At 38.0% G+C, this 14,987-nt stretch overlaps 1 pseudogene; it reads right to left on the minus strand.

Moving 5' to 3' along the window:
• Positions 1-55: 55 nt before the first annotated feature.
• On the minus strand, positions 56-14,478 carry LOC123958361 (annotated as a pseudogene).
• Positions 14,479-14,987: the final 509 nt, after the last annotated feature.

A 14,987-nucleotide genomic window follows, 5' to 3' on the forward strand; every position in this document is an offset into this window, starting at 1 on the left:
ACAAACTCCTTCATGATTAAGTTGTTAAATATAATAAAGATGTAGGAATGTTACATATTAAAGTGTGACAAAAAAAAATGATGGGTGTAAATAGTCATCAAAATCTTAGAGTCCAAATGCATTTTATTTAATTCTGAGTCTGTTCCCCTTCCAAGTGGCGAGAACAAATGTTTTCATATGGTTGTTCTACATGTGCTAGGCGTCCATGATATCCAGATACTTGGCGTCGATTACTCTGGGAAGCAGGCTGGTCCTGAGATAAAACACAGAGAGATACCAGATGATACCGTACAGTTACATGTATTATAATTAGAAATAGTATCCAAAGGTATAAATCCATTAGACAAAGACCCAAACATCAATTCTCTTCATCAAGACTCAGACCTCAGACCTCCCTCTAGAGCCACAGAAGACTTTATCTAACTTTTTTTACACTAAGTGTGACTTGTAAACTGATCTTCACGTGTAAAATCAGTGGAGTGCCCCTTTAGAAACAGCTCAGCATTAATGTTAGACTAGTGTCAGGTCTATGCAGATGTTGTAGATCTGTGTTGGTTTCCATGGCCCCACTCTGCCCCCTGTTGGCCTGGGTCATCATACCTGACAGGGACCAGCAGGATCATCAGGAGGGGGAAGACCATCTTCATGTAGGGCAGAGGATACATCCTGAACGCACACAGGATCACCAGCTGAACCATCTGCAACCCGGTGAAGTAGTGGACCTTCCTCTGAGGCACACGCCGAATGTAGTGGGTGGGAGGATAGGAGGTCTAGACAGAGAGGTGAGAGTGTGATGTGGCTAAAATGTGACATTTTGCTTTATATTTTGTTTTGCTAAAGCACAAGTAGATTGACTAATAACCATCACAGTTGTAAAGTAAACATTTTTTTGTGTAAATATACACCTTCAGCAAAAATGATAAATTCAGTGGGGAAATTTTCTCTGTGTACATGCTTATCTTACTATTTGGTCAAATTGATTCTGGTTTGTATATCAGATTATTTCTGCCACCATGACAAATGTCTTCTGTTATTATGACATATTTTCTGTTGTTTGTTTTAACAAGAAATGTGTTAATTAAAAATCTGTCTCGTTATAACAATACTTCATCTTGTTATATTATGAAACTTTGTAGTTATTTCACAAACTCATACAGACTTGTATAAATAAGCATGGTAGGAGACACTGAGTGGAATTGTTTTCGTCATGGTTGCAGCAAAATTGGAATACATTTTACCCTGAACTTTCTTTGCCCACTGTATATCTGGAAATCAAACTTTCTGAAATATCTACTACTGGTTGCCATTTGGGGTGGTCACCATGTGAAGTTTTGTGGATAAACAGGAAAGAAATAATAAAATGCACACAGGCAAACAAATCAAACCACAGTGTCCTCCCTGCTCACCTGTTCCTTAAGCAGCAGGGCCATGCGGTCCACCATCTGGTTCCCATCAAGCGAAGTAGCTGCGATGTAGAGGAAGAGGCCGTAGAGGACGGGTTTTGGGATCCACTGCAGAGGAATGGGCAGCATGAATGCAGACAAGCTGATCAGGATGTTAGCCACCAACGAGGTCAGACGTGTCTCCTTCACACTGACAATACTGTTTGACACAAAGGCAGAGAAAAGTTCTTTAAATATCCTAATAAACTCTTCTTATGTGACCAGAGAACATGTACAATACTTACCATAATGACTGTAGAGCAGTTGTTGCCAACCTTTTTGGCTTGTGACCCTCTAAAGTATAACAATGACTATTTGTAACCCCTAATTACAGGTTATGACTAGTGTGGACACGATTGTCAAAAGATTTTTTACTTAGGGTTTGGTTTTATTTGAATAATTTGTACGGGCCCCAAACAGGTGAAAGTATCTGGTATTTCACAAGAAATAAATACCAATTAGTATTACCCCACAGATGTTTCTTCCTTTGAGGTTTGGAACCACCATGGAGGATTTAGTAACCAGGTTTTTCTTTTTCAGCTACATGGAAAAAACATTTCCTGACAGATTTTCTTGAATTTGATTCAGGAGGACCCGGGTAGCCAGTGGAGGTCACACAGTAACAAAAACCAGATGTGCTGCTGCGTTCTGAAACATTTGTAGGGGTTTCACTGCACAAGCTGGAAGACCTACTAGAAGGGCATTGTAATAGTCGAGGCGAGAGATAACCATGGCCTGTACCAGAAGCTGGGTGGCGTAAAGAGTAAGGTAGGGCCTGATTTTTCTTATGTTGTATAGAGCAAAGCAGCATGACCAAGAGACAACAGCAACATGGACTGAAAAGGGTGGAAGGTGGGATTGTCTGGTGGGAAGGATAGGTAGACTTGCATATTTTCCAACAGCAAAAAAACAATGTAAACATTACACCATGACATCAAAGGACTATCCCAATAGAAATAAGAAAAATAACATCGACCAATCCATCTCAACTCAAGGTCCACTTATTCACCTGTTCTGGAGCTTTTGACCATATGACATGGTCTCCGATGTCAAGCTCAACTTAAAGTTAAAGTAACATGGACAAGAAGTCCTTGATTTTCTCAAAATTGGTTACCTTTCAAACGAGGAAACTGCATCTGTTGATGAAGACTGTGTTATACGATAAAAAACCCTCTTTGTTTTCAGTGGAGCTCTCACATTGTATTTTAATAATTTTACAATTAGCTTTGCAAAAATAACAATGCAAAAGCATATAATATATACTTCACTAAATAGCTATTTAGTTATTTTGGTCAGAGTTGGAACTGACAAAGCATGCAAACAGAATCAAAAGGGCATTTTCAATCAGTCATGCGCTGGATGTCTTTCAAAGCTCTGCTTGGTTTTTGCCCTTGCTTTAACTTTACTCACGTCGTGTAGAGGTGTCCGTTCTCTACGTGCTGTTCCAGTTCGGCCAGCTGACGGGCGTGTAGGGAGGAATGAGGGAAGGCAGCATGCATCCATGGCAAGCCCAGACAGGACATGAGGATGTTGATGAAGCCAGTCAGCATTAAGTCCCAGTGGAACGCTGTGCTTTTAGCAACCTGACACACACACACCCACACACACACCCACACACCCACACACACACACCCACACACACACCAGTTTCAAGAAGTCTGTCAATGAAAGACTGCAGCTGTACTTCAATTCTTTCATGAGCTACTACTGGAGATGATTGCCAATAATTAAGAAATGCCGTGAAACTGATGTTACTGATGTCAGACATAAATTACATGTTATGTCTTGGCAATGAAATGCAAATTCGGGGGGCTTACTTGTGCTCTGGTACATGTGTGAGTGAGATGACAATGTTCTGATCGATAAAGATGAGCAGTGCAAGGAGGAAACCCAGGCCGACCGCGCTCAGCGTGTTCATTCCTGATAGCTTTCCAAATTGTGGAAAGTTGAAGGTCGGGCCCTCATGGACACTAAACACAGGAACTAATAGGAGCATAGGATTAATAAAAATCAAATATGAACAGTATGGAAGGTAAAAGAAAATGACAACATTACATAGTAAAAGACATTACTGAATAGTGAACTTTGCTGCTACTTAGCCTCTTTTAAGGAACATTCAACCCAGTGTATTTGACCCAGATTGATTCAGAACCCACACTGTGCTGAAAGCTCACTAGAGGCAAACATTTTTTTCCCCTCCAATAGGTGATTTATGAATAGTGAAAGGTGTTCTGTGCCAAAGTTGTGACTTTAAGTCTCAAGGGTACTCTTCTATCAGTTCTTTTATACGAGAGATCTGTACTCACGCTGTATGTCAAGGAAAAGGTAGGAGCCAATGAAGGAGAATATCACCACAGAGATAGGCAAAGCACAATCAGACACCACCTCTCTGACTCTGTCATTCAGATATGGGCTGTGGGTAAAAGAAAGAAAGCGACACATATTTCAACATTGTGCAACTCTGATGTAATAAATTCAGATACTTTTACTACTGTATTTACAGCAGTTACTCTCTTGGCTTGAAAAATAATCTATAACTGAAAAGTACTGAAGGTTTTGCAACTGAGGGGAAAGAATGATGACATCCCAGGAGTCACATTTATCTACCTCGTGTATTACATTATTATACCTGAAGGGTGAAAATCATTGCTGAAGATTTGTAACCTTCTGCCTGACTCCTGCAATGTACATTTTCCCTCTTTTTCAGGTCCTACCAACTCCATACAATTTATAAGTACTTTAAACTGGTGTACCAGTATTTAAACCGGTGAAAGAAGTAGCCAGATCCTCTATAGAATCCTCTATAGAATGTAATGTGTAATGTATTGCATTCAAAATTAGATTAGAGTCATATTAGTGTATATTATATTTATTACTAATTATTATTATTATTATTATTATTACTGATAAATCAACATGTAAGCAGCATTTAATGTTGTTAATGTTGAGCTGATTCTAGCTATTTTCCTCCTGGGTGGTTTCATGCACTGGTTCGCAAAATTATCATCGAAGCTTCTATGTTCGTGCGTGTCCCACCCTGTGAAACTTTGGGCTTAGGCTTTGAGGAGAGCAATACAACTGCTGCTTTTTTTCTCATCTAACGCGGTAAATTTATATTGAGTTTGCGATTGTTGGAACAGTGGAAAGACTAAAAATGAAGGTTTTGGTGAGTTTTATTTAGTTTCTGTCCAGTTTCAATAAAGTGTGTTTTTTTACTATGCAAGGTACAATTACTGTTTTTCTCAATGGACGCTGGTGGGCCGCAGTGCCCGCTAGTTTTGGTCTGAGATGCTGATGCTGTAGTGCAACATTTAGTGGCAGTGACTGTTGCATACAGCTCCTGTAATCTGCAAACTATTAACTACAGCTGTCCGATACATCCCCTGAAAATTTAAGTACCTCAGGAATGTAGTTAAGTACAGTACTTACGTAAATCACTTTCCATCAAACTACATTTCGAAAGGAAATATTGTACTTCTCTACATTCTTCTGCGTTACAGTGACTACTTATTTTATTTATTGTGATTTTATATTCAAAACAATTATCAGTTTATAAAATATGATGCATTATTACACATCAAACAGTATATAAAGTAAAGCTGCAATGATTAATCAATTAGTTGTCAACTATTTTGATCAATGAACCTGTTTGAGTAATTTTAGTAGTAGTCAAAATGGTCTGATTCCAGCTTCTTAAATGTGATTATTTTCTGGTTTCTTTACTCTTCTATTACAGTAATCTGAATATTAATCGAGAAATTAGTCGACAGATTAATTTATAATGAAAATAAGCCCTAATGTGAAGTAGTTAAAATTAGCTCAGCACCATTATAATACATCTTAAATGTTCCCTTACATAAGTAGCTTTAAGGTTTGTTTTAAGACAAAAAATCTTGTGTCACGCTGACAGTATCATGTATATGTTCTCTATCTGCATGTTCCAACTCTTTATTGAACATGGCTGACCATTGAATCAAATGGAAATATTGTAGATGTCATCATCCTATTGACATTTCCTCAAGTTTCTGCATTTAGACATTTTGGGATATTTTTGGAAGCTTCAAGCTCTCCACTACAATTAGAAATAAAGTTCTGTGGATTTAAACCATGTTTGGCTGCAAAGCATGAGTTTGTAATGACTGACCCACCAGCAGGTCACTTGTTGCTGATGATACTTTCACGTGTAACTTTATATTGTGCTAGTGCATGGTGCAAGCCAAAGGGTCGTGCCACTACTTGCTGTATATATATTTTTTAAGTGAACATACCTCCTCTTGATGAGGTAGAGGGCATAACCGAGCCACAAAGTCCCCAACATGAGCAGCAGACAGAGGATGGGTCTTTCTCTTGTGGTCAGCACCAGAGACTCAGGCAGGAGGATTAATGCATGGCCTCCTGCATGTCCCATCAGTGACACAGTCTCATTATGATCCCCGAGTGTGTTTCCCATCTGGTTCTTCTCTAGAATCTCTTTTATTTGCTGAAGCACCAATGTGCTGTTTGTTGTCGCCAGTGTCGGCCCATGGTAGAAGTGCTTAAAAACTAGGAAGTGAGGTTAGGGTTAGGAGAAAGAAAAAATGATGACAGTGGGGACAAACTTACATCAGTGTATTGCTGCCACCTTTATAAAAGAAAGTGTTTGCTCAGTTTCTCATTATAATGCGTCTTTTCTCATTTGTATAAGATCCTTTTCTTGTAAAGGCAATCATTTTATGTACACCCGTTGTTGCAGCATAAATGAAAAACAGTAAGAAAAGATATGCAATTGCCCCTGTGTGCATGTTAATGTACGCAGGGGAAATTGTAAATGTAATGTACATGTTGTTTCTATTAGATCTTTTCCATTTATATTGAGACACTTTTACATGGTTCAGCTACTGTACAGTACATCATAATAACATACAAAAAAATCGTGTTGTAAAGTGAAAAGTTTGTTCTGATACACTAATACGAAGACAACGTTTTGTGATATAACAAGATAAAGTGATATGTTGTATTACAACAATTATCCTGTAAAAACTGAATAATTTGGTATCTTGTAAAAATGAGAAATGATAAGTCATATTAACATGAGGAAGAAACCAAGACTCAACATGAGTGTTTTTATTCTTGCTCTTGGAGACTGACTCATTTAACATATTTTCAAGTCTTAAAAAAGCAAAAAAAATCTAATCCTAAGGTAGAGAATATTAAGAAAATACACTTTATGTCCATGTCAAAACAGACTTGGATGTCTTTATACGTATTGTGCTAACATATCGATATGATCGCCCTTTTATGTAATAATTGTCCGTATATTTCAAGCACATTCAAGCATTCAAGCAGTGCACTGTGTTGAAACTTTGCTCAGTTTACTGTAGTTTAGTCGAAAACAGCCTAAGGCTTAAAGAAGGAAGAAGAAAGCTCTGAAGAAAACACCATATGCTCATCCATTTATTTACCATCTTGTGACACCTGTGAAAAACATATAAACAGAAGCAATGTGACTCCATTATACTAACATAATAGGATTGTCTATTTTTCAACAGCACACAGGCCTAGTTTGATTTCATGCTTACTTTTCTTCTAAAGACTCCATGATGTATTTGTATTTTTGCTGGGCTACAATGCCTATAATAAACGTTAAAGAGAGATAGCTCTGCTGCAGAAGCATTCAAAACATGTTTATTGTAGTCTGACCTTGGCGTGACTTACTTTTGACAGTGCCTTTAGCTGCATCCCCAACAAATGCTATTGAGATGAACAATGCAATGACTTCTTCTGTTGAGCTGGGAGATAATGGAAATAAATGTAGCATGGTGTGATCATTCATTGTATCAAAATTATGTTTTTTTACAGGCACAGACATAACAGTCTGTTCAAGGCAAAATGATTGCCCAGACAGGAAGAGTGTACATTAAACAAAATTAACAATTATGGCTGAAAACAGGAAGTCATAACAGATGGTTTCTTCTATTATCAGTGATCTCATGGCCACATGGTTAGTTACATACTGTTTATTGCAAGTATGAGGCTTCCGTCTATGATATGTCATTGTTACACAAGTTGTCTGAGAGTGGTGTTGTGTATTTACCGTTTGAAGAGTTTCATCAGCAGGCTGACATTGAAGAAGCCTCCGAGGATGAGGAACCGACTGTTCCACAAACCGATGCAGGCGTAGAAAGCATCAAAGTCGAGGTCGTAGTCATCACAGATGCCCCTGATGACTACAAAACATACATAAAGACACACACAAACACTAAATCAGACAGATTATATCATTATGATTAATAACACATCAACTATACTTCTTAATTCCGTTTCCTGTATCCATTTATAGGTAGTATAAAAAATGGTTTCCAAGTAGATCTTAAAAGTCCTTTACTCTGTTATTACTGCTATAAGTTAAAGTTTATCAAGCCCTGATATATTATTGTGGGTTTTTATTCTTTTTTCTTTACTAGTTAGCCAAGCAAAGCTACTAGGTGGATAGTGAATAGCAGCAGCCTGTGGTGTACAGAATGGCCGGATCAAGCGATTGTGCGCCATACAGCGAATTTTCCCACTGTGGGATCAATAAAGTATTTTCTTATCTGATCATACTGCTGCTAATTTCAAATACTGAACACTGACGTTTTGTTAAGAGATTGGTCATAACTCTTTGTGGGTTTGTCATTGCAAACAACACCTTTCAAATTACACAGGCATTTGATTAACTCTTAATGCAAATCTGTTTAACATCAGACAACCCACAGAGGTGGACTCTAGAAGTAAAAGAACAGAGGTTAAGTCTGGTGGCCTTTGAATTTATAATGCATTTGCTGCATGTACTCAATTGTATGGTACAAAGTTTTGCTGGTGATGCTCCACAGATAAATTCATATGTTAGTAAAAATCTAAATGTGGCTTCTAATCTCATTGTTTAAGTAGTAGAAGTAGTTGGACGCAATACATACCACTTATGAAGATGGCCAGTGGTGCGGTGGTCAGTGGAATGACTAGTGGTGAGCCAGCAAACAACAATGGTCTTCTGAACATCTGTCAAAAAACAGCAAACCTTCAGTAGTTTTGTATGCTTTAGATTACATATGTAATTATTAATAATATTATAGGATATTGCAGATCAAGACAGTAAAGACAGTTCTTACCTATCTCCCCTCTGGTGCTTTCGTCATTCAGTGAGCCAAAGGCAATAGCAGGCAGTAGAATGGCAATGTAGAGGAAAATAGCAGTGGTCGTGTACTTCAGCAGACAGCGGTCCTTCCCAGTTAAACCTTGATGGATTATTTAACAGGTTATTAAATATATAACAACCACAAGAGTCAAAGCAGCCAAATCCTCAAGCCATCTTCAAAGTGTGAGACTTTTAAAGAAGAAATGTCATGATTTTGTAGCAGTAACAAATCTGCTCACTATATATGTGCCCAGTTAGGAAGCAGCTGTGCTATGAGAAAATAGAAATACCATCTGTGAAGTCTGATGGGTAGAGGGGGAGTCTGCGGCGGAGGTCTTCAAATACACCTTTACCGGCTTTAAAGAAATCTGTGCACTGTGGAGGAAAACACAGAACTCAGTCAGAGCCACTGGACACTTCAGTCAGTGTGAAGTTTATACTTAGTTCAGAAAACAACACTTAGTCACATACTGTGTTATGACTAGTTGGAGTCCATTTTCATACATTTGCTGACTGCATGAACATAATAAATAATGAATTTAAAAAAATATTCAGTGTAGAGACACTTGAGAAGAAACATAGCAGTCTAAAATCACATATACTGGCATACATACCTGACTGTCCAGCTTTGTTTTTGTATTATACAAATTGCTGAATAAGTTAAAAAGGTTGGTTACCCACACCAAACCCAAATACATGCATTCTCTTTAGGCAAAATTTGGGTGTTCCCTCTTGTCCAGCCTCCTGCATTTCCTCTTAATTTAAACACTGGACATAATGAATTACTTTATCATTACATGGAACTGCACACATTCTGCTGCCAGAACCATGGCAGACTTGGCAGCTTTTTTCAGTCTGTTTCCCAGCTGCTTCTCATTCCTCGAGCCTGGCTGATAGACTGTGGAAACAGGATAATCAGATAATCTGGCTCAACTACTTTACTTTACTGCATCCCATTTTTATATGCCTGGATGGAGTGGGAAAACAGGTGGGTGGCCTCCACATGTGGAGAGCTAACAGACAGTGGAGAATATAAATGTTGGTTTTACAAGTAACAATTCCTTGTTGGGTAGAGTTAGGTTTCCATATTGTTGAATATTAGCTTTTATGGTTTATTTCTTTTTGGCATCACAGTTCTATAGTTATCCATTTCCAAACAGACACCTATTTCCAGGAAAAACAGACGGAAAATAACATATCCAAAATGAATCAGTAACTAACTCCTCAACCATTAGGCCTATATGCATGATAGGTCTCCTTTGATCGTTCAGAAGTTAATGAATATGAATCAACTGTAAATTAATCTATTTATCTTTCTATTAAAGAGTAAAAGGAGATGCGATAAATGAAAATATATTTTCATCCTCGCCTGGTATAAAATCTAATAGCAATATCACCATCAAAACCATCATCCACCTCGTTATAATGCAACAGAATATCTTCTAATACATCTGGAATACAACTGTAACTGTAAATTTGATGAAAAGAAACTAATAAACAACAGTTATTACATACTTTCAAAAATATACCAGGCGGATGTCCATGTTGTGGCCATATCTACTGTTTATATGTTCACTTTTATTGAGAGTTTTCTTCAAAACACTATTTCTCTCCAAACAACCACATTCCAAATAACATAAAGCTTCCAAAACATTGAAATATTGATAAAAACAGTGAAGACTGATCATCAGATTGATTGCTTTACTGGCCCACAACTTGAGAACAGAACATCCTACTCTCATCCTTCTCTCTTTCTCTTTGTCTTGAGCAGACAAATCGTTTGGTATATTGTCTGTGTAGTTGCTATAAGTCGGCCAGTAAACGACAATAAAGACCGTCTGTTCCAAAGCAACACTTCTTCTACCAAGATGGCAGCCCAGGGCGATCTTTATACACACAGAAAACAGCTGTTTTTGGACTGAAAACAGCGAAAACGGCAAAAGTAAGTCAGCAGTTGTATAAATGTATATTGGTGCGTTTGTTGTTATTATTCTCCGGCTAATAACTCCCTGAGTTTTGCGATTTGAGTGATATGTTACACAGCTGATCAGAGCTGGAGCTGAGCTTTCTTTAGAGTGGTCGGACTGCGGTGTAGGATGAGAGGAGAGATATGTGGAAGGCAATAATTGCAGCCATTTACACTGATTACAGAGTGATTTATGTTGTGATATAAGTTCATTTAGATGCTTGGTGTGGATAAAAATGGTTGGTTTGAGCTTCTAGCTGAGCCTCCTAGCTTCACAGAGGTGTTGAGCATGGATAGGGTGACAAAATACTGGGATCGTCCATGGATTTTCAATAAATTTTGCACTGATTATAGCACAGAGCCAATTTGTCACCGTCTGTTTTACACCCCCTACTTTGCTCTTCTTTCACACCTGAAGTGATTTCCCTCTACGTGGATCTGGGTCCTCCACTTCCTCTACGGTCAACTTCTCATTGACTATGGAGAGCTGCTGTCGCTTGTAGACCAGCTCCTGTTTGAACTCTTCCTGGGTCTTGGCCTCCAGAAGCTTCTGTCTGAAGGAAATGTCGGAGAACATCGTGGCAAAGGTTCTGCCAAGTTCAATGGCCGTCTTGGTGCTTTTCTGAAAAGGATGATGAGGACAGTTGAGGAGATGCTTAACAGATTCGGTCTATTCTGTCAATTTGACTGTATTCTTTCAATTATGTATTTTTAACCTAGATTCTGCTAAATATCACACTTAGTATTTATTTTTCTTATTTGATAAGGAATTAAGAATAGGATATGCTGGCTAGGGGAATTTTTTAAGCTTTTAAGTTTCACAATCTCACAAAGGGACAATTTTATTTAACATTTGGTTAAAGCTACTTAATGTGACAGAAAGAAAGAAGATCAAACTGACATATAACAAGTGTCAGCAGCCAGATCCAAACTAGGCTACATATAATGGTTATTTTATTAGTGATTACACTGCCTATAATTTTCTCAATTAGCCATTTGGTTATTGGAAAAATGCCCATCACAGTTTCCCAAGGTGATGTCTATAAGTTGCTTGTTTGTCCAATAAAAAATCCAAATTTTAAAAAATCATCCTTTTACTATATGAAAAAAGAAAGAAGCTAAAAGCAATGATATCAGACAGATTTTCCTAAAAAACAAACAAATAATATATTATCAAAATAGTTGCCTATTCATATTCTGTCAATCAATTAATCAACCAGTTGTTTCAGCTCAACACGTTCCAAGTTCCAGGTCAGATTGCTGGACCTTACTGTTCTGGGAGGGGCCAGGATGAGGATGACGTAGCGAGCCTCGCAGCAGTTGACTCCCCAGTTCTGTGGCCTCTTCAGGCAAGCGATGCAGACGTGACGTTTCTGCAGGCTCCTCACACTGGAGCTGAATTGATAGAAAATAATTCATTTTGAATCAGCAGTGTATGAATGAGTGATTGTGCAGCATACTGTATTGGCAGGTGTAAATAGAGTAGAGCCCCCCTACTAAAGCCAAAACAATGATTTTTCCAATGAAAATATTTTTGCGTGATGTCCATGTGCAATCATATGAACTCAGCAACTATCAAGAGGGAGATTTTTCACAACATTCACCTACTGAGCTGGAGGTTGGAAGAAACTGGTCAAAATAGCACATAGATATTATTTTAGATGAACTCACAGGATACAGAGCCAGGACTGCTGGTAATGAATGCCAGTGGAAGTAGCAGTCACACCCTGAATGGTCTCTGACAGAAGGTGAACTGCAGGAGCACAAAACAGACTAAAAAGCTATTGACACATCAAGCAGCCTTTGAAGCAAACACTTCATCTCAAAGTGCTTCAAAGTGTTCTTCTAACATGTTTTACTCGCCATTAAACTCCTTTCCTCCTGCGTCTGTGAACAGCGAGTTCATGACCTCGTCTACGTCACAGATTCTATGGCCGTCCTCCACCACTTGAGTTATCATTTGCCTCAGGACCTCATCCAGAGTGGCAGCTTTCTCATCCAAAATGATGCTTGCTTGAGCCAGGAAGTTGTCTACGTCTCTGTGGGCACGCACTTCCTCCTGGAAGTCCATTGGCTTCACATACTAGTGTAAGCCAATAACAAGAGACATTTGACTGATGGTGTAATAGTGCCAATAACAGGTGAGATTTCAAGGTCCATTTTCAGATTTTTGCTAACTGTATATTGCCCAACAAAAAGTAAATCCACGCATTTCCTTCCAGCTCACTTCTGATGCTTTCAGATTTAGCACAGTTGTCAGTAAATTTAAAACATGAAGTGTGAGCTTGGTAGACATTTGGGGATTTTAGCTTTAAAATGGGACAGTTGGGAAAATGATGTTCTGAAAAAATGTAAAAGGAAGTGTCAAAAGCTGCTTTTCTGCATTAAATTATTATGACATAACACAGAAAGGGTGACTGGAAAAGCAAATCTTACTTTTCTTGTTGTATTTAAAAGCCCAAACCCAGGGCAGTCAGGATCTGCAAATGAAAACCACACGGAAATGACATTTCTATTTGTAGACACTGTTTCTGACACTTTATCTCTACTATAATCCTCATTATAAAGTGTGCCATCATACTTCAAAAGTTATTAACTAAATGTAGTATAAATAACTAAAGTATAAAATTAATTCTCTCTAGTATTAATAGTTAATAGGGAGCACTACTAGCTGCCAGTTCATGTCCATGAACTTTGTCTCAGTTATTATGACTCAGGGAATCAGAGCTGACACACATGATTTCCTAACTGCAGAGGCTGCAAATTATTCTCAGACAGTGAAAGTCACAAGAGTAGAAACAACCTAATAGCATACCACTGCAATGAATCTTTTTTAATCAGTATTGTTGAATAATGAATGCATTTGTTCTATCTAACTTCTATTTATTCTTAGAACAAATCCCGCCACAGACCAGACATGTTTAGGTATAATATGATAATGATAATAGTTTAGTACTATTTTAAACACACACACACACACACACACACTTGAAACACTGATCTGGGTCTGGTTGTCATAGATATGGCCCTGGTGAGTCACCGGTGAATCTTGACTTGAGCCCCATCCTGCAACTCTGTGGATTAAATATAAATCACAGTCAAGTATCTACCAAGTCTCAGATTATACATTATATACAGTACTGTAATTTCAGCTGAGGAGGAGTTTCTATGTCGGAATAACTTTTTGCTAAAATTCACTTTACAATTGACTAAAATAACCAGTATTAAGACAGTGAGATAAACAAATTCTTTCTATCAAGGTTAGGATGTTGTGCTAGCCACATTAACAGTGTCACCAGTAAGGGACAATATGTTTTTGCCTCCCACCACTCTGCCATCTGTTGACTAGCACACAGTAAGAGGGAGAAAGAGAGACCCAATAAAAATCCCCCTTAAACCAGACATGCAGCAATATAACAATAGCAGCCCCTTGTAAATTCCTTAATTACATAGATGATAAATATGGCATCTCAATTGTGCGTTTTATGAGTGGTGAAAGAAACAGTCACAGAATTAGAGAATTAACCTTAACCCTTCATGAGCAAAGCATTGAGCTATGAATATTCCCTCTTCCCATCATTGAGTCAGAGATCATCTGCCTCATTATTTAGCCATTAATTAACCTCTCAACACACCAGCAAAGAGACGGGCTGTGCTTACCAGCATGTGAAATGGGTCATCAGTGAGCAGCCAGAAGCATTTTCATTAGCATAAATAACTGCTGCAAAACATTTACATGTGAAATACTACTGTATTGTGTTTAGTATCCTGGAGGAACTTAAACTGAATAAGCTTTTTGTGCTTGCAAGGCAGAGTACTTAAAAGAGCAGGGCCCCTGCTAAGAAAAGCAATAAAAGTAAATATAATATGTATTACTGCAAATACTCACCCATCTCTTGGAAAACATATCCATTCTTCGACCTCTCGTTAGATGGAATGTCTGTAGGAGAAAAGACAAATAAGATATTTACACAACTTCATGCTAAATTTTTATTGTAGGTTATTTCACATTCAAAGGCTTCATTATTGTTTTATCGACTTGAAATCTTCAACCACATTATGTAAAGCTTAGATTCATATTAAACAGTTATTACTGCAGAATAAAGAAAAGTCAGTATTTGCAGTCTTAGCAGTATTAGGTACCAGGTAGTGTACACTGGGTTATTCAGAGCTCCTTAGCTGAAAACAGCTGCCTTCTGCAAAGTAGGTTGATGAGAGCGGTGAGAGTGAACCAAAACAATGAGCTGAAAGATGCTGAAAGCTCCACAGAGCTGAAGGAAACTGAAGTCGGGTGATAATTATCTATGGGTTTGTCACTAAGAGCGACCACGTTCCTATTACATTTAGTTATTTGACGCATTCTTCATGTAACAATATTGGTTATTGCAGCTTTAATTCTGAGATTTAATGCAGAACCCAAATTTTT

This window comes from Micropterus dolomieu, linkage group LG19, assembly GCF_021292245.1.
Source record: "Micropterus dolomieu isolate WLL.071019.BEF.003 ecotype Adirondacks linkage group LG19, ASM2129224v1, whole genome shotgun sequence".
NCBI lineage: Eukaryota > Metazoa > Chordata > Actinopteri > Centrarchiformes > Centrarchidae > Micropterus > Micropterus dolomieu.